This window comes from Balaenoptera acutorostrata, chromosome 4 (assembly GCF_949987535.1).
Source record: "Balaenoptera acutorostrata chromosome 4, mBalAcu1.1, whole genome shotgun sequence".
NCBI classification, from domain to species: domain Eukaryota; kingdom Metazoa; phylum Chordata; class Mammalia; order Artiodactyla; family Balaenopteridae; genus Balaenoptera; species Balaenoptera acutorostrata.
Genome location: NC_080067.1, coordinates 92,719,953 through 92,746,166, shown reverse-complemented (window position 1 = coordinate 92,746,166; position 26,214 = coordinate 92,719,953). Strand labels below are relative to the sequence as shown.

Genomic DNA, 26,214 nt, shown 5'->3' with positions numbered 1-26,214 from the left:
GTAGACTCCAACTCAAAGTCTATGGAAACTTCCTTTGTAATATCATCCTGCCATTTAATCCAGACCTGATATCACCCTGACTACATTTTTAAGATACTATTTAGACCCTAACATGCTTAGACACTGACTTTAGCTTCCTAAGTGATTTTTCTCTATCTGGTTTCTCATTCTACACATTAGAGCCATATTAATCTTCTCAAAAATTGTCTTATGTATATCACATCTCTATAATCCCCATTGCCTAAAAAATAGACCTTAACCATGCATTCAGTATCCTTCATAATCATGTTTCAATTTTTCTCATTTTATCCTTATGTCTCCTATTTAAAAATTTGAGAGTGAGGGAGGGATTGGGAGAGAGATCTACCATGAACCACAAACTCTTAGGCACTTTACATGCCTTAAGTATTTTAATAGTCATATCAGTTTCAGAAGAAGGGAAACTGATGGATTGGGAAGGCAATTTACTCCCTACCCCAGAGCTGTAGCATCTAGAGTTGTGGTTTGAAATTTAGTATATCTGACAGCAAAATGCATGTTCTTACTATCACACTCTATTTGAATTCAATTCAGTAAATATTTATTTGACATATACTCCATGTAAAACACTTTGTTATGTGCTAGAGAGCATTAAACATTTAAAAAACATGGAACATAACTGACATTTAATCATGATGCCTGCCTCTCTGGCAACAACTCCTTCCAGGCAGTGAGCTTCCTGCCAGGGGACCTGGTCCCTGGCAATAGCTGATTGAAACAAAGGTAGGCACCTATTCTGGTGATCTATTGCTACCTAACAAGCCACCCCAAAATGCAGTGGCTTAAAACAATGACAATATTTATGATGTTCACAAATCTGCAATTTAGGTAAGTCTCAGAGGGGACATCTTGTCTCTGCTACACTCAGCATCAGCTAGAGTGTATTGAAGGCCAGGAATGGGAATCATCTGAAAGTTTGCTTACTCCCTAGTCTAGAGGTTGGTGCTAGCTGTCAGCTGGGTCCTCGGTGGAGACTGTCACCTGAAATACCTTCTCTGTAGTCTTTCTGGCTTGGGGCCTGGGTTCCAAGCACAAGCATCCCTAAAGGGCCAGGCCAAAGCTGTTTTGCCTGTTAGGACTCAGCCTTGGAAAGTATCCTTTAGTATTACTTCCACTGCAGCTATAGGCCCACACAGATCCAAGGGGAGGAAATGTAGACCCCAACTCATGATGAAGGACTATTGACATCACCTTGTAAGAAGGGCGTGTGGGATGGTGCTGCCCTCGTTAGAATACAATCTGCCACAGCACCCATGGATGTGCCAGTGACCTGTCGTAGGAAAATAATCCAGGACAATCAAATTCCCTTTCAAGTGAATATAATTTACGAATAATTTAGAGACTAAAATAGCTGCTGGAGATTCATCTGGAAGGACATAACAGAGAAAGAGGAGGAGGACATGATGGGGCATGCATTCACTGACATTATGGAGCAGTAGACACTAGGAGTAAAAACCCAAGTCTTATTCACTTTCATGTGTATCCTCAACAGAGTACAGTACAAACACATAGTAGGGGCTCATGTGTGTCACATGAAGACATACATGAATGACTGGAAAGAGGGGACACAAAAGAAGGGATAAGTTTGGAGAGGAAAGATGAGATTCTATTAGAAATATGTTGAGTTTAAGGTTCCAGCTGTAGCTCCTCACTGAGATATCTAACAAGCAGTTAAAAAGGTGGGTCTGTGGTTCAACAGAGAGAGCAAGAGTTAGGAAGAGGGCTTAGGAAGCCATGGCCAAGGCCAAACTTTGGCTGAATGAGACTGTCAAGGAGGAGCATGTAGAGGAAGACAGATGAGTAAAGCTCAAGCAAAATAATGAGTGATTAATGTGATAGGCTTTAAATCTGAGTCAGATTTAATGTCTGTAATACCTGCTTCACCACTTTCGATGTATTTTCTTAGGTTTGGCTACTTAATCTCTCTGTTCCTCAGGATCTTTTTTTAAAATTAATTAATTAATTTATTTATTTATTTTTGGCTGCATTGGGTCTTGGTTGCTGCACGCGGGCTTTCTCTAGTTGCGGTGAGCATGGGCTACTCTTCGTCGCTGTGCGCGGGCTTCTCATTGCGGTGGCTTCTCTTGTTGTGGAGCTCAGGCTCTAGGCGCGTGGGTGCGTGGGCTTCAGTAGTTGTGGCGTGTGGACTCTAGAGCGCAGGCTCAGTAGTTGTGGTGCACTGGCTTAGTTGCTCCGCGGCATGTGGGATCTTCCCAGATCAGGGCTTAAACCCGTGTGCCCTGCACTGGCAGGCGGATTCTTTTTTTTTTTTTCCCCCACGCTCTGTGCCCTCCTGGTGCAAGGCGTGGGGCTGAGAACAAAGCGGGTGTTTTAACCACCATTCACTATGTGAACTATTTATTTATTATTTATTTTATTTTTGGATGTGTTGGGTCTTCGTTGCTGCATGCGGGCTTTCTCTAGTTGCAGTGAGCGGGGGCTACTCTTAGTTGCAGTGCGCGGGCTTCTCATTGCAGTGGCTTCTCTTGTTGCGGAGCACGGGCTCTAGGCGCGTGGGCTTCAGTAGTTGTGGCGCGCAGGCTCAGTAGTTGTGGCACACGGGCTTAGTTGCTCCGCGGCATGTGGGATCTTCCCGGACCAGGGATCGAACCCATGTCCCCTGCATTGGCAGGCGGATTCTTAACCACTATGCCACCAGGGAAGCCCCTCCTCAGCATCTTATTGAAGCATTGTTATAAATAATACAAACTACTCACAGGACTGTGGATTACCTGGTATAATGCCTGCAAAGAGCTTAGAACAGAGCCTGGCACATAGTCAGCAATCAATGTATATTAATTACCATAACTCTTCTCAGTTTTTTTTTTTTTTTTCATCTAAAGTTCAGGAATAAGCAGAGGAAGAGCCAGAGAATCACACTGGGCATGAAGGCTTTATGAAACCTTGTGTAATAGTCCTAATGAATAGCTGTGGTTACATTTATTACTGAGTTGCCAAGCATCAAAGAGTTGCTGACTGTTAATAACTAAGAGGGGGTGACAGGGTGAGTCATATTCTCTAGACCAATATTTCATAAGGTCTGTGCTTTTGAGCGTGCTGTAGTAATATATGTTGCATCAAGAAAAAAAAGTATGTTCTATACTCAAATAAATTGGAGAAATGCTGAGTTAAAATTAAATAGACTTTTCTTAAATGTATATGCCAATACGAGTTACGGCTGGCTAAGAAGGAGATATAGAGAGCAACATTTCCCCAACTCTTAGGTTTTTATAGGGATCATTCTGCTAAACCAATGTGTAGAACACAACTTCTCAAAGTTAGTCAAGGAAAAATCTCTTGGGAAACTTCTTAAAAATACATATTAGAGGATCCACCTCCAGAGATTCTGATTAGAAATTCTGGTGTAGGTTTAAGGAATCTGTATTTTTTTTAAAAACTCCCAGATGTCGCCTTGCCTCCAAGCAGCTCCGAAGAGTAACTGACCCCTCCCACAACCCCCTTCTCTCTTTCCAACCTATTCTGCGAAAAATGGCTCCCACAAAGAGGGGTAGCAAAAAAAGGGGGGGGGGTAATTCTGCCACCAAGGAGATGACTAGAAAATAGAAGATCAACATCCATAAACACTTCCATTGAGTCGATTTAATGAAGCATGGACCCCAGGCACTCAAGGAAATCTGGAATCTGCTCTTTATAAACAAACAAACCAACAAAAACAAAAAACCTTCTTTGGGAACTCTCAATGTCATTATTTACACTAGCTCAAGAAAGCTATCTGGACGGAAGGAATAAGGACTCTCCAATAATATATCTGAGTAAGTTATCCAGAAAGCATAATGAGAACAAAGATTCATCAAACAAGCATAGCATAACCATTATCTACATACCTGTTACGCTTTCAAACACCTTCAGACAGTCGACTGTCAATGTGGATGAAAGCTAATGATTTGATTATCATAAAATTTAATTAGGCAAAAGTAGTTGTAGGCTCTACGTATAAAGAAATTCAAGGGGCTTCCCTGGTGGTGCAGTGGTTGGGGGTCTGCCTGCCAGTGCAGGGGACACGGGTTCGAGCCCTGGTCTGGGAGGATCCCACATGCCGCGGAGCAACTAGGCCCGTGAGCCACAATTGCTGAGCCTGCGCGTCTGGAGCCTGTGCTCCGCAACAAGAGAGGCCGCGATAGTGAGAGGCCTGCGCACCGCGATGAGGAGTGGTCCCTACTTGCCACAACTAGAGAAAGCCCTCGCACAGAAACGAAGACCCAACACAGCCATAAATAAAAAAATAATAATAAATAAATAAATAAATAAATAAAAAGAAATTCAAGGAACATCCCTGGTGGCGCAGTGGTTAAGAATCTGCCTGCCAATGGAGGGGACACGGGTTCGAGCCCTGATCTGGGTAGATCCCACATGCCGCAGAGCAGCTAAGCCTGTGCGCCACAACTACTAAGCCTGCACTCTAGAACCCTAGAGCCACAACTACTGAAGCCCATGTGCCTAGAGCCCGTGCTGTGCAACAAGAGAAGCCACTGCAATGAGAAGCCCGCGCACTGCAAAGAAGAGTAGCCTCCGCTTGCCACAACTAGCCCGCGTGCAGCAATGAAGACCCAATGCAGCCAAAAATAAATAAATTAAATAAATAAATTGATTAAAAAGTATGTAAAATAAAATAAAAACAAAGAGAAGTAAATCTAACGAAAAAAAGAAATTCAAATTACCGCCCCATGGAATTACTGGTAATCTGACAAATTTCTAAGAATTCCTAACAGAACTTTGAGGCAGTCAGATTACACTTTTTAAACCTACTTAGAACTCATATCTAACACAATGGGGATATTTGTGCTCTCTGTGTGCCTGTTTAAAATTTAATCTAGGAAAAAGCTCCCTCACTGAGATTTATTTGAAGATCAAAAGAGACCTGAGAATATGCTGATCTAAGAGATATACTGTTAAATCTAATTTAAGAGAGAGTGTCTGAGACCATTTGGAAACAAGACAGTTTTTTCTTGTGAACATCCTAACTCAGAAGAATTTAGCAAAGAGTGAATGGTTATATATATTTCTACTTTTACAGTCCGTTTTAAAACTTTTATGGTAAAAATAAAATAAGATAAAAGCATAACATCACTTCCAGGCATCTCTTTACCCACTCAGGCAGTTAATCATTCTATATGTCTGACAAGACAGCATTTGGTTGCGGTCACTCTCTGCCTTTTCCAGCACCCTTGGTGCAGAGGGGATGGAGTAAGGATAAATTAGCCTGTGAGAGGCCACCCATGCTGCACTCTTCCAGACTGGAAGAAGATAAAGAGACATGACCATTAAATGCAACACATGGTCCTATGTTAGAGCCTATAAAGAATATTATTGGGACAATTGATTAAACTTGAATGGAGTTTGTGAATTCAGTGTTCGTCAATGATAATTTCCTTATTTTGATCCTTATGTTGTGGTTATCTGGAGAATGTCCTAAACTATTCAGGAGTGATGGGCACCACATTCAAAACTTACCCCCAAATGGTTTCAGAAAGAATGTTTCTGTGTTATTCTTGCAGCTTTTCTGAAGTTATTCTGAAATTGTTTGAAATTATTTTAAAATTAACATTATCTTTAGCATTTAGAAAGAATACATTCATTTTATCGTTTGTGTTAGTTTATCGTTGATTTTCTCAGGTTCTCTAGGTAAACTACCAAATCACCTGAAAATAGTTTTACTTCTTTTAAGCAAATTCCTGTACCCCTTATTGTTTTCTCTTTTTAAATTCTGCTGGTTAATAACCCCAGGACAGTGTTCAATAGTAACAGAGATAGTGGACATTCCTGACTTTTTCCTAATCTTATTAGAAATTCCCCTAATATTACCCCATTAAACACAATTTGGGCTTTAAGAAATATGCATCATTTCCTATTTTCTTGAGCAATTTTTTTTTAATCAGGAAGCATCTTTCAAGAGCTTTTTCTTCATCTAGGGAATAATCATGTGATTATTACTCTTACATCTACTAATGTCATGCTCATATTAATAGATTTCCTAATACTGAATCATCCTTGCATTCCAGAAATGACTCCCACTTGCTCATGGTACATTATCTTAATGTGGTATTGTGTCCTGTTTTTAAATTTTTTTTTTTTTTTAAACTTTGGGTTTATTTATTTATTTATTTATGGCTGCGTTGGGTCTTCGTTTCTGTGCGAGGGCTTTCTTTAGTTGCGGCAAGTGGGGGCCACTCTTCATCGCGGTGCGCGGCCCTCTCATTATCACGGCCTCTCTTGTGGCGGAGCACAGGCTCCAGACGCGCAGGCTCAGTAGTTGTGGCACACGGGCCTAGCTGCTCTGCGGCATGTGGGATCTTCCCAGACCAGGGCTCGAACCCGTGTCCCCTGCATTGGCAGGCAGATTCTCAACCACTGCGCCACCAGGGAAGCCCTAAATGTTGTTTTTTTTTTTAATCAGTCATCAATTTTATACACATCAGTGTATACATGTCAATCCCAATCGCCCAATTCAGCACACCACCATCCCCACCCCACCGCGGTTTTCCCCCCTTGGTGTCCATACGTTTGTTCTCTATTAAATGTTTAATCTAGTATTTTTGCATTGATATAGGATGATTGCTTGTAAACATATTTTCATGTTAGAATCACATTCCTCTGTACTCTTTTTGGCAGAACAACCTCCATGAAACGGGGCTTGGTGGTAACAGAAATGATGTTGGAGGAGGTGTCAGGGAGAGATGGAGAGACCTGGCATTAGAGTCACACAGACCTTTGAGAGGTTTCTGGCCCCCTCCCCTTACTGACTGAGTGACCTTGGAGAAATTATTCCTGCTCTTCTACCTTCTATTTCCTCATCTGTCCAATAAGAGAACCATGGGTTGTGTGAGGACAAAATGATGTCTATAAAGACTCCCGTACAAACATACATAGATACAGAGAACAGAGTAGTGGTCGCCAGAGGAGAAGGGCACGATGGATGAAGGGGGTCAACTGTATGGTGATGATGGAAACTAGACTTTTACTGGTGAGTGCACTGTAGCGTATACAGAAGTCAGACTATAGTGCTGCACATGAAACTGATATAATGTTATAAACCAATGTTACCTCAATTAAAAAAAAATACCAGTACAATGTCTGGCACAATGTAAACCCACATAAACATTGGGATATTTTACTATAAAGAATTATTTTTCTTCTGCTGCTTCTCATATTATGAAAATAAAAGTAGTGTTAGGATATATGTAAACAGATATCATAGTTTCCTCAGGAGCCACTTAGTGCCTCAGCTTAAATGGTCCCCAGGATTCTGCTATGATTACCAAGCCCAGAGGAGATTAAGCAGACCGGCTTAGTGAGCCAGCTTTGTATTTTGTCCCTTCTTTTATAGTCACCCCATTCCAGACTAGAGGTTCGACGTAAACAGTAAGTGCCATGTGGGGGACAGGGTGGGGGACTGTGAACTGAATGGAAAAGGAAGATAAAATTTCTTGAACCCCTACTACATGCCAGGGGCTAATTTAGGTCTATTTGTAGTTAATAGGTGAGGAAAGCTGGCAGGTAGCGTCAAGATCTCAAAACCTGAGAGAACCAGCTTGGGGGTAGGGGTGGGTGTCGTCTCTCTATCTAAGAGTTGAGATTAGCTTTTGTTCTTTTCTTCTTACCCATAACCTCTCCAAGCAGAGGAGAAGGGAAAGATTCATTATCTCTGAGTTGAGCTCCTGGCTACTTAATCTCTTAGTCAGTGTTCTGAGCCTGGGGAAATCTCTCTGTACGGGGCTATGGTCATGCTTCTCGGACTCCTGAGTGTGGAGAGGGTAAGGAGAGTGCTAATTTATTGATGCGTTTATTCTACATCTCTTTATTAACTCCGAGATGAAAAGGCTGTCTACCACTCTAAGACTGGTAGATAGATAATTGTGGGCGTGCTGGGGAGAAAGAGGTTGGCCTAAAGACACTGGCATTTGTGCTGAACCTAGAAAGTTGAAGCTAAATAGAAAAACAAAACCTGTGGAAGACAGCATAGTGCAGGTACTAAGAAACAGGCTCCAGACTGACCCAGACCGGGGGCTACATTTTATTTCTTTCTTGTTGTTGACCTTGAACAACTTCCTTATGTTTTCTGAGCTTTAATTGTATTGTCTGTAAAATGAGGGAAAAGGACCTAATATATATGGGTTCATGGTGAAATTAAAGGAAATGATGCAGGGAAATCACTTAGCCTAGCGCCTGGCATGTGAGTCTTCAAAGATAATGGCTGTTATTATTATCTGGTCTTCAGTAGTGTTCCTCAGTCTTGCCTTTGTCAATAGTCCTTTCCTCAAGTTTCTTTTTTGTTTTTTAAACAGCTTACTGAGATATGATTCCCATAACCATACAATTCATTCATTTAAATTGTAGAATTCTGTAGTTTTTAAATACATTCATAAAGTTGTCCACAATGTATATTAGAACATTTTCATCAACCCCCAGAAGAAACCCACCGCCCATTAGCAGTCACTCCCTACCCCTCCTCCACTACTCCCCACAACGAGCTCTAGGCAACCACCAATTTATTTCTGTCTTCATTTTCTGTATAGACTTGCCTGTTCTGGACATTTCCTATAAATGGAATCATACAGTATGTGATCCTTTGTGACTGGCTTCTTTCACTTAGCATAGTGTTTTCAAGGTTCATCTATGTCAGACCATGTGTCAGTACTTCATTCCTTTATATGGCCACATAATATTCCATTGTACAGATATACCATTTTATTTTACACATTTTATTTTACACATTTTATTTATCCATTCACCAGTTGAAGGACATCTGAGTTGTTTCTACTTTTTGGCCATTATGAATAGTGATGATATGAACATTTGTATTCAAGTTATGTGTGAACATGTTTTCATTTCTTTTGGGTATATACCTATGAGTGGAATTGCTGGGTCTTATTGCAGCTCTGTGTTTAATCTTTTGAAGAACCGAGAGACTGTTTTCCCAAGCGGCATTTTACATCCCCACAAGCATGTTATCCTTTCCAACATGTGATATTATCTGTCTTTTACATTATAGCCAGTATAGTGGGTGTGAAGTGGTATCAAATTGTGGTATTGAAGTGCTTTTCCCTAATGAATAATGTTCAGCTTCTTTTCATGTGCTTATTGGTCATGTGTATATCTTCACTGGAGAGATATCTATTCAGATTCTATGAGCATTTTGAATTTTAAGTTTTTTTTTTATATTCTAGATACAAGTCCCTTATCAGATATATGATTTGTAAATATTTTCTCCCATTCTGTGGGTTGTGTTTTTTCTTTCTTGGTATTATTTGTAGCACAAAAGTTTTTTAAGCTCCTTTTTAATGTAACTTATGGAAGTCTATATTTCAGCATTTAGCTCCTACAAAAATATTTCAGTTGGTAGACTTTCAATGGAAGAGTTGGTCTTGTACTTCACTGACAAGAGTGAAGCCCTCAGTATGTAAAAATCCTGTGTTCTTAACTCTTTCCGTCACACAGCTCTTGATCTACGTAGGTATCTATCCCCCTCTCCTTTCCTTTATTCATCCTCTTGAAATGAGGAATATATATCCTAGTCAAGGCCAACCCTCCAACTGTAGGATGACCTCGTCCCCTCCATCTTCTCCCAGGAACTTTAATATTTTAATAAAATATTAAAAAAAAAATCTGCATCCTCCAAATATACATCTCCAGCCATGGCCATGATCTCTACCCTGCCCTTCACTTGGATGATCTACAGATATCCCCCAACTCAACATGTCCAAAATTGAATTCCCCTCCTCACGCCATACCTTAGAGTCATCGTGAAAATCAAATGAGAAATATTTGGCATAGTAAGTACCAAACAAATGGGAACCCTAACATGATGGCGGGACCACACCGTCTCCTGAGGCAGCCCTGAGTCTGCAGAGAAAACTGGACATATGAGAGCTGTGCGAGGTCTGACTTAAAGTCAGGAGCTCCATGGGGAGCTCTTAAGAGCAAGGACATTGGTTTCCTTTTCTATAATATAAGATTTTGTAAAACTTAAATGATATAATAAAGACAAAGTACCTAACATGCTGGTAAATAATAAGCATGGGATGAAAAATAGAAAATAAGCACCAACAAACCCCAAGCAGAAACTATGCTGAAAAACTGATTCTTCTCTTTGCCTAAATATTGCCCATTGATTGTCTGCCAGCATCCTTTTTTTAAAAAAAATCTCTAATTATTTTATCCAAAAGTGTGCTTTTGTTGGTGGTGGTTGGTGGTGGTTAGTGTTGATGGTGTGAAAGTTTTGTCATCCTAAAGGATAGTCAGTGGTGGGAATATAGGATGACCCAGGATATCTGTTTTTCAATTTCGACAGCAGTTAGTGTTTCCCAGATGTTAGCTCTGCTGACCTTCAGCTTTCAGAGGTCACCTCAGCTTCCAGCTTCCCACTCATGGTATCTCTCTTTTCTTGCTGAGCACAGGCTGGCATCGATCCCAGTTTCTCCTTTGAGATTCAGCAGAAGATCCTGATGGAGGAGAATAATGCCCAGAGAGAGGAGCCCAAGGAGGACAGAGCTGGTGACGGGCAACATGTCGTGAGATCTCCCTTCACTTCATCCTCAGAGGTTTTCAGTAAATATTTATGAGTACCTACTCTCTGTGATGCATATTGGGAATGACCTGGCATTTCCCAGTATAAACCCAGGAGTCCAGCAAACACCCGGAAGATAGGCTGAGGCTGTCAATTCTAGCCTGGAGCTTTGATCATGTGCTTACTTACCCCACTGAACACGTGCTGAGGTTTTGTTTGGACCAGATGCTGAGTGACAGGCAGGCCAAAGCAGCTGATGTGGAGACGTCTTTTCCAGTGACTCATCAGTCATTCAAAGATCAAGATGCACACAAAAAGGGGTGGGGTGGGATGCAGAGAGAAAGGCATGAAGTTGTAGGTGCTCTAGAAGAGCAGCTGATCCTGCTGTCTCCTTGCAGGGTCGGGGATGAGGCTGCAACTCAGTAGCTCTCCAATTCACAGGGCTCACAGCGCTGGTTGTAATCTTTGTAATGTGTTCCCCAGCATCAACAAAATAAATAGATGCATAAAGTGTGTATTTTCCTCATTATTTTTTAATATGCATCAGATGATCAGGTTACCAGGGGACGGGGAGGGGGTGCTCAGGGATGTGCTGGGGACCTGGTTTAGTTGACCTCACCAGGATTAGCTGATCATCTCTGCACTGCAAAGTCCTCTTCTAGTAAGGGAGGCTGATTTCAAGCTAGATTTAATTTTTCATTTACTTATTGTGCTACATTTTAGACACAGGAGTTAAAATAGAAAGCTCCTGGGTTAGTGAAGTTTCTCCAGAGAAACAGAACCAACAAGAGATGTATATGTATATAGAGAAATATATATATATATATTCATATTTTATATAATAGAGAGACAGAGAGAGAGAGAGTGCTAGAGATAGAGGTAGAGATAGAGAGACGGAGAGAAAGAGAGAGAGAGAGTGAGAGGGTGGTTTAAGGACTTGTCTTACATAGTGGGGGCTGGCAGGGCTGAAATCTGCAGGGCAGGCCCGAAGGCTGGCAATTCAGGCAAGATCTGATGCTGTAGTCTTGAACACAGGTTCCGGGGGACACGCTGGAAAGTGATGTAGTGTTTCTATGTTAAGATCTTGAGAATTCCTTCTTCTTTGGGAAACCTCTATCTTTGCTCTTAAGGTCTCAACTATTGGATGAGGCCCAGTCATGTTATGAAGGGTAATTTGCTTTACTCAAAGTCCACTGATTTAAATGTTAATCATATCTAAAAACACCTTCACAGCAACATCTAGTCTGGTGTTCTACCAAAAAACTGGGCACCATAGCCTGGCTGAGTTGCTATAAAATTAACCATCACAGCCCTCTAACCTGAGGGAGTTTATGTCTTGAGCAGAGAGAGATGATAAAACAGAAAATTTGCAATCCAATAACATGAAGTACTTTAGCTCCTAACCAAGACCGGGGTGGAGTTAGGAAAAGCTTTCTGGAATGTGTGATTCCTGTACTTACTATTGCTGTTTATGAGGAAAGAGGTGAACGAATATGACACTTGTGAATAACTGCAAGTCGTTTATGATGATTGAAATGTCCCCTCCTTGCAGGGAGAGGGCAGAGGAAACAGTGAACTACTAGTTAGGAAAATAACCTGGAGTAACCAGATGACTTACTTTTTTGTTTATTTGTTTAATGCTAAAACAAGGATTCTGGATTTATTTTATCTCACGTCTTGGAGAAGTCACTGAAGAATTCTTAAGCGTTGAAGTGATGAAATTAGATTTTCAGTATTCAAGACCAATTTATGTAATTATTCAACAAATAAGTTATGGTATCTGTCACATATGAAGTACTGGGGGAGGCACTGGGCATATAATGGTAAACAATGTAGAAGTTCCTTGACCTCACAAAGCTTAGAATTATAGGGGTGGGGGAGGTGAGGGAATGAGGGGAGAAAAAAAGACAAATAAAATAATTACAAATTTTAATTTGTGTTATTGAGAACAGAGTCTTGATTTAGAAGCTTATCATTCCAATGTCTGCTTACTCCTGTCATCCCCGGCCATCACATCCCTGCCATAAGTGCGAGCTTCAAATACTGAGTAACCCCTCAGCAACTGCCCTGTACCTCATTCTGTCCTTTCTTGTACTGAAGGTGGGAGCAGTTCGAATGGAAAACAAGGGATTGATATTTCCAATAGGATCAAAGCATTCAACTATTTACAAAGTCATAGGGAATTTAACATGGATGCTAATAGCCCATGAGAGATAAAACTTTCTTTTGGAGACTAACTACCAGTGAATTATCCATTAGAAGTAATGTTGCCCTCCACCCATATGGATCCTTCAAAATTGTCTGTGTAAGGAATTCCCCACCTGGATCATCACTTTGATTAACTCAGGAGCCAGATAGGATGAAGGACAAAACTAGCTTGTGAGACAGGAAACCAATAAACCACATCAGGGCTTGTCTTGATAACATTGCCTATCAATGCTCAACAGACCAGAGGAATGAAGAGCATGGAGGTGACTTCCCGCCGCCAGCACTCCAGCTGTTGGGGTCCTCAGACCTTTTCAGGGCTTTTTGGAGAGGAACCAGTGGGAGAGCCACAGAAAGTTCTGCAAGCAGGGGTGGGAGAGAGGGAAGGAAATGCACTCTTTAATCACATCCGTATTTGCCTTCTTGACTAGCAAATTCATTTCAATACCTGTAACTTCCCTCTTGTGAGTTCTTGGGTTGATACACCTTCTATAAAGCTAACTTTTAATATTAACATTAAAGGTATAGTGTATCTATCTACCCACATTAAATTTCTGGAGATTCTTATGTCAACCTTATAAATATAACACTTATACTTTGGAGATCAACCTCTTGAGATGAACAATAAGAGAAGAACCTTTTGAATAGAATTTCTTTTTGTTCCCATTTGAGAAACCCAGTAAATGAATTTCGATTACCTTCTTTAGGCATATTTGTAACTCATAGAAATGCCTAGTTCTTGTGAATAGCCAGACATTCAAATGAGTCTAAAAGAACTGTACCAGTCATAAGCATCACTATCTGTATCTCAGAAATAAATGCTTCAAACAACCACTTAGAACTCTTTGAGCACTGATGCTAAATATCTAGTCAGAGATGGGTGGTATGTAATAATGTTTTACTAGCTCTCTTAACAACTCCCCTGAGAGAAATTACCCCCATAATGTGAAATATTTAAGAAGGTCAAGCACAGATGAATGGATAAAGAGGATGTGGCACATATATACAATGGAATATTAGCCATAAAAAGAAACAAAATTGAGTTATTTGTAGTGAGGTGGATGGACCTAGAGTCTGTCATACAGAGTGAAGTCAGAAAGAGAAAATCAAATACCGGATGCTAATGCACATATACGGAATCTAAAAAAACAGTACTGATGAACCTAGTGTCAGGGCAGGAATAAAGATGCAGATGTAGAGAACAGACTTGAGGACAGAGGGGAGGAAGAGGAAGCTGGGACGAAGTGAGAGAGTAGCATTGACATATACACACTACCAAATGTAAAATAGATAGCTAGTGGGAAGCAGCTGTGTAGCACAGGGAGATCAGCTAGGTGCTTTGTGATGACCTAGAGGGGTGGGATAAGGAGGGTGGGAGGGAGGTTCAAGAGGAAGGGGATATAGGGATATATGTATACATATAGCTGATTCACTTTGTTGTACAGCAGAAATTAACACGACATTGTAAAGCAATTATACTCCAATAATGATATTAAAAAGTAAATAAATAAAAAGGTCAAGCAAGTAGCCCTAAGTCCCTGGTGACACAACTGGTTCACTGGAATATTAAGTCACTGAATTTCCAGTTCAACACTTGACCATAATAGTCAAAAGTTACCTGTTTCATACTTATTTCTGTGAGAACTCAGGATCTGTAACTCTGGAGTCATCCAAAGATTAAAAAATAGATGGCAGTCAGGAGTGGGCAGAAATTCTGTATTTTAACTGGGTCCTTAGGTGAAAATTCAATTGAGCAGCTTTTTCTTGGACTGATAGCTTTGTTTAACATATTAGGAAACAGAATCTGGACCACTTTATTGGAGTGTTTAAATTCTGTGGCTGGAGCTCATCTTTCTCTTTCATCCTACTCCTATATAATCAGTTTCCACTTCCCACATAGCCACTGGCTCTTCCTGTATTTGTCAGGCAAGGAGGAGCCAGTGCAAGTTTAGAGCAAGGAAATGACATAATTAAAATGGTATTAGACATAAAATCTAAAATTCAAGGCCCCATCCCTTCCCTCCCCCCAAGTCCCCCCCCACCCCCAGCTCCCTCGATCTTATCTCCCAAGCCTCCCTCCATGTACTGTAGGTTCAGGCAGGCTGCATTACTCACCACTTCCCTAACCTGCCTTTACTGCCCAGCTGCTTTGTGCATGTTGTCTCCTCTGCTGGGAGGCTGTTCTTTCAGTATGCAGGCCACACACGTTGTCTTCCCTGATAGACTCATTGGGCAGAGATACTCCTTCTCTGAACTCCTTTGTATCATTTTCTTTAGATTTTGTATTCCATGATCACATTAGTTATATGCTAGGCAGTAAATTCCTTATGTATAGACACACAGTAAATGTCTTGTTTTATCTCCACTTCCCACCAATCCAGGCATATTGTGTGGAACAGAGTAGATGCTTAGTAAATCTGCCTCTGTGTTTAACATGCCTCATGATCTGAATCTTGGCCACTGCTCTGAGTTGTCAGAAGTCTCTAGTGCATTGAAGTCTGTATATACCTGGTACGTCAAACACTTATTCCTGTAAAACATGGCTCCAAAATAAATACATAAATTATAGTATAGAATATTATGTTATATTATATTATGGGGGAACTTGAATTCAAGGTATGAGATTACTGGAGGGATGGTGAAAGTCAGATGAAAGAAAAATTAAACAGGATCAACAGAGAAGAGAAACTGAGTTCCCAGCAATAGCAAGGATTACCACTGATAGAGCACTGCTTTTTTCTGTGATGAGCAGATAAGCTACAAAGAAAACTCCTTGTTTTAAATCTGCCATGCAGGAAAAGTAGACCAACTCAGGGTCCTCAGATGATTAGAAAAGTAAACCAGATAAACACAGCTGGGATAGGTTAATCTAAAGGGGATACACACACACACACACACACACACACACAGAGTATCCTTTTCCTGCCTGATTCCAATACAAACTCACAGAAAAAATTGGAGACAGATCAGAAAGAAACATTTTGATGCAGAAATTAATCAGATGTTCCAAATGTATTTAAATTATTCTCATAATTAGAGAGCCAGTCTTATAATAGTTTGAACATAAGGAAGCACATGGGGATAAATTTCCACTTTAATTTTGATTAATTTTCTGGTGTTAATTTGATGAGCTAATGTGTCATTTATACTTAATATATTTGAATATATATATATATACATATATATATATATGAGAACACAGAGTAAAATCCAAGTATCCAATAAGATTATTGGAATAAGAATGCATTGAAGGCATAAAAAAAGAGTAGGAAGCAAAAATCTTTAGTACAATAATTTAATAACTTAATTTATAGTAGTACAATTATATTACATTATACATTATGATATAGTACATTAAATTGTGTTACTATATATTAAAAATTATAATTTATAATAGTACAATAATTTAATAGTAAATTTGACACTGTGCTTCCTTAAAAACAGGATACAAAGGTAAATATTGGTTTACACAGTTTTCCTTAACAATGATTGCAAATCCAATGTGAAAACAGATGAAGGTATCTTTTCTAAGAAATGAAAGTACTTGGATTTGAGAGAGAAAATTTATCCTAGCACTAAATTCTTCTTTTTTTTTAACTTTTAAAATTTTATTATATATATATTTTTATTTTTGGCTGCGTTGGGTCTTTGTTGTTGTGCAGACTTTCTCTAGTTGCGGCAAACGTGGGCTACCCTTCGTTGAGGTGCACAGGCTTCTCATTGCAGTGGCTTCTCTGGTTGCGGAGCACGGGCTCTAGGTGCGCAGACTTCAGTAGTTGCAGCACACGGGCTCAGTAGTTGTGGCTCGCAGGTTTAGCTGCTCCATGGCATGTGGGATCTTCCTGGACCGGGGCTCGAACCCGTGTTCCCTGCATTGGCAGGCGGATTCTTAACCACTGCACCACCAGGGAAGTCCCTAGCACTAAATTCTAAAAGGAGTTTATGAAGTGGAACTCAACGTCTATAAGGCAGTACAACACAATGGTTGATGTCATTAATAACAGTTCCAGAAAAAGGCATATGTGGTTGGAAACTACTTGTTTGATGAGGACGTTATACTAAGTGAAAGCCAGGCACAGAAAGAAAAAAACTGCATGATCTCACTTACATGTGGAACCTAAAAAAGTGGATTACAACACATAGAAGGTAGGTGTGGAAAGGTGGTTACCAGGGGCAAGGAGGCGGGGCTGGGGGTGGGGGATGGGATGATGTTTGTCAAAGGGTACAAAGTCGCAGTTAAAGGATAAATAGGTCTAGAGATCTAATGTGACAGCATGATGATACTGTGTTGAATATTGGAAATTTGGTGAGAGCAGATATCAGGTGTTCTCATTATACACATAAAAAAGATAACTGTGATAAGGTATGTTAATTAGCTTGACTGTTACAATCATTTCATTACGTGTATGTCCATAAAATACTCATGTTGTCTATCTTAAATATATACTATTTTCATTAAAAAAGAAAAGAATAAAAAAAAAAATAAACTACACTTTTGAGTAATCCCTGGGTGCTATCTCCTGTGCAAAGAGTGGGCCTACATTATCACATTAATTCATAAACATATGGGTTGGGTGTTATCAGTCCCATTTTCCAGAATAGAAGTATGGTTCTCAGTGAGGGTAAATAACACACTCAAATTACCTGACTGGTAAAGGGGCTGAGTCAGGGTTTTAACCCAGATTTCCCTGACTCCAAAATCAATGATCTTTCCACTGCACTCTACAAATAAAAACTTCTTGATTCTTTTTATAGGCATAATATTAAAGATAACTTTAGTATAAACAGTTGTTCCACAAATTGGACTGGAGTTAAGAATGACCAAGTTAATAGCTTCAAAGATTTTTTAGGTTATTACTGCAGAGAGAGGAAAAGATGTACAGATTCTGGACATGAGCTAATCAAGTCCAACCAGCCATTTGGAAAACTAATTCCAAATAAAATAATCCATAAATAATTCATTATATTACTGTGTGCAACACTTCACCTTTCCTTAGCTGAGAGTGGTGGCTAAAGAAAAGTACCATCAGGTACTGTAACCACTACAGATCCTAGACAAGGGAACAGGGAAGGAAGTTCTGCTGTGTAGTTTACAACACAATATCCCTGGTGGACAACAGGGAATGGCAGACAGAGGTAGGTGTGGCTGGATCTGTGATTAAATAGGTGACTTTGTTTTAAAGAACCCAGGAAATGGAAAAAGTAGAAGGAAAGAGCTCATGTCTTTTTATTTTTTCTTTCTATTTAAAAAAATACCATCATAACTATAAAAAAATTCTGGTAATAACAATTATTGCAATAATAATAGGTGTTAAATTTTGAGCGCCTTCTATACATTTCAAGATGTTGGGGTCTGCTTTTCACATTTAATATAACCCTTGTACCTTGTTGATCTCTTCTATCTTCAGGCTGCCGTGGCATTATGAAAACTATTGAAAACCATACTAACTCATTGGAAGTGAGATGTTTTGCTGAGTTTAGTCACTTTAAAAAAAATCACATTAAATGAATACTCTTTGAGCCCCTTCCATGCATCAAGTCTTGGAGTGTGGTTCACGCAAATGTGAATAAAATGGCCTCTTCTAGCCTTCAAGGAGCTTGACTGTAGTAAAAGAGACAGAGATGTCAACAAATAAAACAAGAGGGTGAAGGAAGGTCAATGAGGATCATTTTTTTTCTGGTCTAGTAATTTGGAATTACTCATTATACAGATGTTTTCTCTGATATCATTCCTATTTAGAGAAGAGGTGGAGGGGAGTATTGAAGAGCATGAACTCTAGAACCAGGCTGCCCTGTGTCCAATTCTGCCTCTACAGACTTACTAGCTGAGTGACCATTTACTTCTCTGTGCCTCACCCTTTTCACTTATAAAATGGAAGTAGTAACAGTATTGACCTCAAAGCGTTGTTATAAGGATTAAACTAATTGAGACTGTAGTATATTTGGACGAACACTTGGCACATACAGTAACTATTGCTCTCAATAACTGTTAGCTATATTTTCTTAGATATGAATACAGTCACCCTAACTATGGCCATTCTAGGTGTGCTGTGTTGGTAAACATTCTCCTCAGAACCTTAGAGGGAGAACGACTGTCTCTGAGATGTCTGTCTAGTCAGGAGTCTTGCTGGTATTGTTCCAGGCCAGGAAATGTTTGCACCCATAGTGCTTTGGGTCAAACTCATTCATTTTTGAGCACCAACTACATGCCAGGCATCGTTTTAGGAGTACTGTGGCTATATCACTGGAGGGAACAGATAAAAATCCCTGCCTGCACAGAACTTACATTCTAATGAGGAGAGTCAGATAATAAGCACAATAGAAAAATACATTTTATAATATGATAGAAGGTGATCACTCTGTCATTAAAAATAATAAAGAAAGCTCACTAGTATGTGGAATGCCTTTTAAATTTTAAGTAGAGTGGTCAGGGTAGACCTGAGGAACATGGTGACGTTTGAGCAGTGTCTTAAAGGAAGTGAGAGGGTAAAGCCATACTGGTACTTGGGGTGGGGGAGGAATTCCAGGCAGAGAGGACAGCTAGCACAAAGGCCCTGGGATGGAAGCATACTGTCTGGGACTCTAATCCAGGAATATTGAGGAGGCCATTATGGCAGGAGCTAAGTGAGTGAAGTGAAAGAAGTAGGAGCTTAAATCAAAGAAATGCACATCACGTATTGTCCTTCTGGGCCTTTCTATAGCCTTTGGCTTTAGCCCTGATTGAGATGGGGACCATTGCAGGGTTTTGAGCAGAGGAGTGATATGAGTTGTCTCAACGTTTAAAAACGATCGCTCTGGCAGTGTGTTGAAAACTTCCTTCATGGGGACAAAAGTAGAAACAGGGCAAGGATAAAGTCAAGATGTGATGGTAAATTAGGGTGTTAACAGTGGAGGTGGTTAAGTAGCTGAATTTTGGATTTATTTTAAAAGTAGAGCTGAAAAAATTTTTTCTGATGGATTGGATTTGAAATGTGAGAGAAACAGAGAAGTCAAGGATGACACCAAGTGTTTTGGCCTGATATGAGGAAAACTTAATTTGGCACGGGGTGATTGGGAGACAGAAGGAGGAATTTCAGGATTTCAGCATCAGAAATGTTACGTGGGAGTAGCCTAGTAGGCATCTAACTGGGCAATAGCCTGGAGCCTACAGTTCAAGATGAGATGGTGAGGCTGGAGTTAAAATTGGGGAGTTATTACCACATATGTGACCTTTAGTGTCGTGAGATCACCAAGGGTGTGAGTGTAGATACAGAAGAGATCCAAAGTCCGAACTCTGGGGACTCTACTGCTCAGGCACTGGGAGAAGAGAAGGGACCAACAAGCAATCTTCTTCCCAGAGAAGACTGCGAAGGAGCAAGCAATGGAGTAGGAAAAAAAAAAAAAAAAAAAAAAAACATGAAAAAGTTGTGGAAGTCCAAATAAAAGTTTTCCAGGAGGAAAAAGTGTTCCACCATTGATTTCTGCTGATAGTTCGAGTGAGATGAGCCCTGAGAAAATGTCCAGTTTAGGAGTTTGACCTTGACAGGAGGAGTTCTAGGGGACAGAGTAGAAGCAAAAGCCCAATTGGAATAAATGAGTAGAGAAAACTTGGAGACAGCTTTTCTTAACAACTCTAAAGGAGTTTTGCTGTGGCTGAGCAGAAAAAAAGGGGCAAGTGGCTGGAGGGGGAAGTGGATTCAAGAGAGAGTTTTTGGTTTTTAAGATGGGAGAAATAACATGATTTTATGGCGATGGGATGATCCAATCGGAGAAACTGCTGGAGCATTTAAGTGTTGGATAGATTCCTTTATGTTTCTGTGGGGAAAAGAGCCAAGACAGGGGAAACTAATTCCTATAAAACACCAAGCAGTTCATAGGTGAGCCTTTCCTATAAATTAGAAGGCAGACTTTTACTTGCACAAATGAAAAGTGCATTATAAATAAACTATTTGTTGAGTACCTACTGAGTGCCACTCGTGGTGTCAGCGACTTTGTATACATTATCCGGAAGCTTATTAACCATCCTGAACATCAGCTATCACTGTCACTATACTGTTAATGACATTGTTGCTAGGAGCTAAAACGACTTGGGCAACCAAAGCCACAGTGATCATAAATTAGTCTGCACTTTATTGTGCTCTTTCTTGCTGTTGTGAGTTCCGCGAGGGCCGACGACCTGCCTCTTTCTAAGCCCAGAGATTCACCCAGAACTTGGAAGAGGTTCACTCACACTCATTCGTGCGGAGATCGACTGAGGCCGCCCTGGGTCCAGTTGGTCCCTTTCCGTGAAAACACCCGCCATTCACATCAGCATTGTTTTCATTGGTTGCAGCAACGAGAAAAACACGTTGGAAAATATAGAAACTTTCAAGAGAAGTAAGTGAAAGGAAATCAGTACAAGTTAGTTTAAAATCCCCCGCTGAGGCCGTTCCCCAACAATTTTGCAAAACTGCTTTTCTGACGCATCAGGTACCTGCCCGCGGGCGAACTGTCGGGAGGAGGTGCGGTCACCTGGAGTTTCCCAGTAGAAACCTCACCGTCGGGCGAGGAAATCGTCGCTCGAGGACGTGTACCCACCCGCCCTCTTCCAGCTCATTAGGAAAGCCTGCCACAAGGTTTCTACCACGCGGCTGTAAACGCGGCTCCGAGGAGCTGGCGCCCCGTGATGGGGCGACCAGCCAGACCCCTGCTGCAGCAGTAAAAGCCCCAACTGCAAACTGCCTGGCACCGTCACCGACTTCATTGCTCCGAGTCCCTCGGTGCCCGCCGCGGTGGTTACGAAGAGGGCCGGGGCACAGGACCGAGCCGCGCGGAGCCCACCACCGCGGCCCGAGGGGGACCGCACCCGGCGGCTGGGTGCCCGCAGCGCGCCTTCCCTCCCTCGCCCTGGGAACCCGGCCGCGCCGACGCGCCAGGTGAGGAGGAGGCGGCGGCCGGGGGGGTGGAAGGGGCCGCGCAGGCTCCGCGCGTCCGGGCCGCATCCCCCGGGCGCTGCCTCCCCCGCCGCCGAGTTGGTCGCCGCCCGTTTGCGCGGCCGAGGGTTGTGGGCGGAGAGGAGGCAGTGGCCGCCGGGGCCAGGGGGGGCGCGCTGCCTGCGCACCGCGCGTCCAGAGTGACCGGGCGGCTGCGGCTGGGGCTGCGGCGGGGCCGGGGGTCCGGGGCCGGAGGGAGGGTGGGAGGGAGGCGGGGCGAGGGCCAGGCGAGGGCCGCTGGGGCCGGCGGAGAGCGGCGGCGCGGAGGGAAGATGAGACGGTGAGTGGGTGCCGGGGACGCAGGGTTTCTTGCTTGTCTTGCAGGCTGCAGGGACAAAAGCCCGGGCTGGGGTTAGCAGAGCCCGGGCTGAGCAGCCTCTGGAACCCCGAACCCCAAGAATGGGTGGACCTCGGTTGAGAGGATCCTGGGGAGGGAGTGGCGGGGTGGAAGAGCAGCTCACAGAACGGTTGTAGGAAACGGGCGGGATTTGGGGGAGCCGGAGGCAACTTTTGCCGGGAAGTCTGGAATACCCAAGGAGAGAGGGATCGGGATGTTGGGGCTAGAGCTGCTTTGTCGCCGTGGGCGGAGGAAAGAGAGTCCGCTGCTGGACGGTCTGGGCGCGGAATTCAGAAAAGACCCCCTCCCCCAAATATCTAGCTAGCTGCCCTCCTGGCTCACTTTGTTTCAAGAGTGGGGCTCACTAGTTTGAACCGCCCAGAGACTCAAATTCCCATTTGGCCTTGGGTGCCCCCCCCAAATTTATGGTGGGGCGGTCTCCGCAACCCTAGAGATACGGCTGGAAGTAGAGAATGTTTCGAACCCCTGTTTCACCCGCGCCCGGCACGGCCGAGGCGCAGCTGAAATGTTTGCTGGTACATTGAATAACTTAGCTCTAGCAGTCATCACTTATTAAAGCGCCGAGGACCTGGCTAACTCCCGCCACCGCCAGGAAATTAAAAGGCTGACAGGCTGTCGCTTCCAGACTTGGGGTTTCCTGTTTGAAAGAGCTTCGGAAGTCGAACCTGCTACCCATCTACCTTTCTCATGTAAAAGCGGGAACTGCGCCCTCAGCCTTTTATGTCCGTAGACTTGCCCGGGGCTGGAAATCCTCTCGCCTGGCCCTGCCCTCATCCCTAGAAGTCTTCCTTCTGCTGCTCTAAAGAAGCTCTCAAGAATTCTAGAATGCACAGCTAGTCACAGCCAGACGCAGCTGGGAGTGGAACTAGAAGAGGCATAAAAATGTGGCGTGCTTTTAGTGTAAATATATGTCAGCCATATTTCCCTTCATTGTATGAATGTATTAATTACAGACATTTATTTTCAAGTATTGGACGCGTAACTCTAAGCTTCCTAGTTTGGCTTAATTTAGGCGTTTGAGATATGTCTCCGAGATTCTAACGTCTGAGTTCAGCTGGGAGAGGTCTAAATGAAGTTCACAGTTTCAGAGTGTTAGTTAAACTTTTGCCCTGAGAGCTCTTGAATTCTTGGTTCCTGGTAGGATAGCAACAGAGTAGTTGGATTTGGGATAAATAAACCTTTAGAGTTGCCCACTATTTTAACAGAATGGCTACATCCCTGGTACCATTGCCCTCAATTGTGTAAACATTTGTTTGAATAAAGAGCTAAGGTTCTTTGAAAAGTAACAGTTGTGTCTATTCACGATTCCCTTTTCATATCCTGGCCTTAAGTTATTTAAAAGATTTTGTGTTTTATTTTATTGTTTTCGTTTTACATATTTAATGTGGAAATTTAAACATTATATGTACTTGAGAAACTCTGTCAAGTCCCAAAAACGTTTATAACTGGGGTTCCTTTAAAAGTGAGGGGGAATAGAGCTTTTGCTCTTAGTTGACTAGTGTAGCCTTCACCTCCTGAGACCCAGAGGTTTGCAAATCCCAGCCTTTTTCACAAATGAGAAAATGAGATGTTTGGCTAGGAGTAGTCATAATTTCAGTTTGCAGGCTTCAGTCTGTTTCATGCAACTGTCAGATGCTGTTCTTTTGGGCTGAGGACTGACTTTAGGGGGTGTCTCTTGGATCCCCATTTGAAGTGAGGGAGGAAAAGATACCTGGGAAATTCGCCTAAGAGCTTGCTACCTCCTATCTTAAAGAACACCAGACCAAAGCTGGAACTCTTTAGCAACCTTTTCAGAATTATTTTATTTACTGGCTTTTTGCACAAGAGAGAGAAGAAAAAGCTGAAGTGATTAAACCCACCACTGGATTTTGCTGTTTTCTTCAAAACCCTATTTTGAGGTCTGTACTGTATGCAGGGGTTGATTCTGGAGTGCACCAGAGGACTTGCTGTGAAAACGTGATTGCTTTTAAATACTTTTAAAGAGCAGTTGAGGTTGACTCTGTATGCTAATTCTCAACCCTTAGCAGAAAGGCGGTTGGTTCTATGAATAACTTGGAAAGACAGTGGTTTTGTACATCTTCCAAGTGGAATACATGTGCTTTATAAATCTGACTGTTAGATCTTGATGTACTTTACTTATTAGCTGTGTAAATGTCATCTATTTGAAACAAAAACAACTTTTAAGTGATGTGCTTTATTATAAGGCCCTGGTATACACAACAGCTGTGGTTCTGAATGGAGGCGGGTGGAGTGGGGGTAATTTGCTCCCCAGGGGTTATTGACCAGTGTCTGGAAACATTTTTGGTTGTCCCAACTGGGGGCAGGGGACAACCCCAGTTGCCAACTGGGGCTGGCCTCTAGTGGGTAGAGGCCTCAGATGCTGTGTAATATCCTATAATGCACAGGACACAAAAACAATGAATATCTAGCCCTAAACTCTTCACTAGGGTATTACCTTGAGGGCATATGTTAACAAGATTAGGGATCTTAATCTAATTTGGATCTTCAAGAAACTGACTGTATTCTTGCTCAACACAGAGAGACCTTTTTGTCTGCAGCAGATTCTTTTGTCCTTGGCATTAAGAGTCTTAATATACCATAGATGTGAAGGAACTTGCGTTCACTGACTTTGAGTTGGCTTAAAATTACAGAATTTTGGAGTGTTACAGTGCAAGGCAGCCTCAGAGATCACTGAGCTCAACCTTTTTGTTTTATAGACACAAAAACTGAGAGGCCCAGAGATAGTGACTGGTAAAGTCTCAAGTGTGTTAGTGACAGATGTTAGTTTTAGATACAACCCAGGATTAGAGAATTTAGAAACTGATATTCAGGCAAATGTAAGTTTTTAAAAAATGGGCCTGACCCTTTGTGAGAATTTAGAGGTCACATTCTCTGTGAGGAAATAAATAAACTCTTTGATGGGGGAAGGGTAGCATTAGCCATGGTGACTGTGGAGCATATGCCTGGGTGTGTCAGCCCCAAGAAGAACATAATTCTCTTGTGCGACCTGTGACACTCCACGTCTGGTGCCTGCACCATCCTTCCCATGGCAAAGTGGGCAACAGATGGTTCCACATTCATAGCAGATGCTATGGTACAAAACAGAACATTTGAGATTTTTTGTCCCTCCCTGCCTTATGGGTTAAGAGTAGAGGGCATGAATGGATAGGGTTGTCTTGGACAGAAGAGAGGATGAGAGAGGCCTCCTGAATACAGAGTTAAAAAAGACACCTGGCATATAAGGAAATGAGCATGCTTTGGGGCAGTTGTGAGGGATATTCATAAGCTGATGAGTGGATATGTAAGATCAATGTGATATTTGCGTAAAACTTGGGTTAGGAATCTGAAGACATTTCAAGCTTGGCACTTCTTTGGGGGAATAGGGCAAAATAATAATGGGGGTAAAAGGAATCTCAGAAATCCTCTTATCTGAATCTGCTCACTTGGCTAGTGAGAACCTCCTAACTCCTGTTTCATTGTACTTTCTTGTACAACCCCCAGCATGTATCTTTCCATCTGTTTACTTAGTGGGGAAGAAAATGATAGTAATACAAAGTTTTTGTTCATTTTCTGAGAGAGTGTAAAAAGCATGTATTTGTGAATAGCTCTGCTTATAGAAAGGAGTTATCTCAAAGAGCTTTTGACGATCAGAAAAGTTGTGCACGTATGGCCGCTCTCACATTTTACGTTACTACGATTACCCGTTAGGCCTGTGATTATGGATTTTAGTTTGTGTGCTAAGTGGGCCCTCCATGGTAGTTATAATCCTCAAATCTGGGAGGTTCTGGAAATAATAGGATAATTTTTTAGTGTGCCTTTCTTGGAAGAGGTCTGAACCTCGCTGTGGTAGGTTCTTATCATTTTGACAACTAGCCAATGGGTGTACCTCAAAGCCGAGTACATAGTAGTATATTTAGAAATGATTCAGAAGTGATGACTTTTTAAAGAGGGCTGCTCTCTGCAGGTGCTGCAGTAAAGGGGTGTATCACCCTTTTCATTATCACCTTTCGTGTAGTCATTCTTGTTACTTATTTTTCAGGTGATGGAAGAGAAGATGAGTTTGTTTTTTTATAATTGTTGGCTGGAAATATTTGTTGGCATTTGATTAATGTGACTCCTATCTTTTGAAAGTGAAT

The 26,214-nt window shown here is 41.8% G+C and overlaps 1 protein-coding gene across 14 annotated transcripts in view; it reads left to right on the top strand.

Moving 5' to 3' along the window:
* Positions 1-26,214, top strand: part of PHLDB2 (pleckstrin homology like domain family B member 2) — a 224,339-nt gene that overhangs the window by 86,547 nt on the left and 111,578 nt on the right. For 10 of the 14 annotated variants that reach the window (XM_057545224.1, XM_057545220.1, XM_057545222.1 and 7 more), the window contains exon 1: positions 21,886-22,000. The gene's annotated coding sequence lies outside the window, so the exon portion shown is untranslated. Of the gene's footprint in view, positions 1-10,454; positions 10,599-21,532; positions 21,664-21,885; positions 22,001-26,214 lie in introns of those variants that run through there. The other 4 variants (XM_057545227.1, XM_057545226.1, XM_057545214.1 and 1 more) reach the window with 2 other exon arrangements.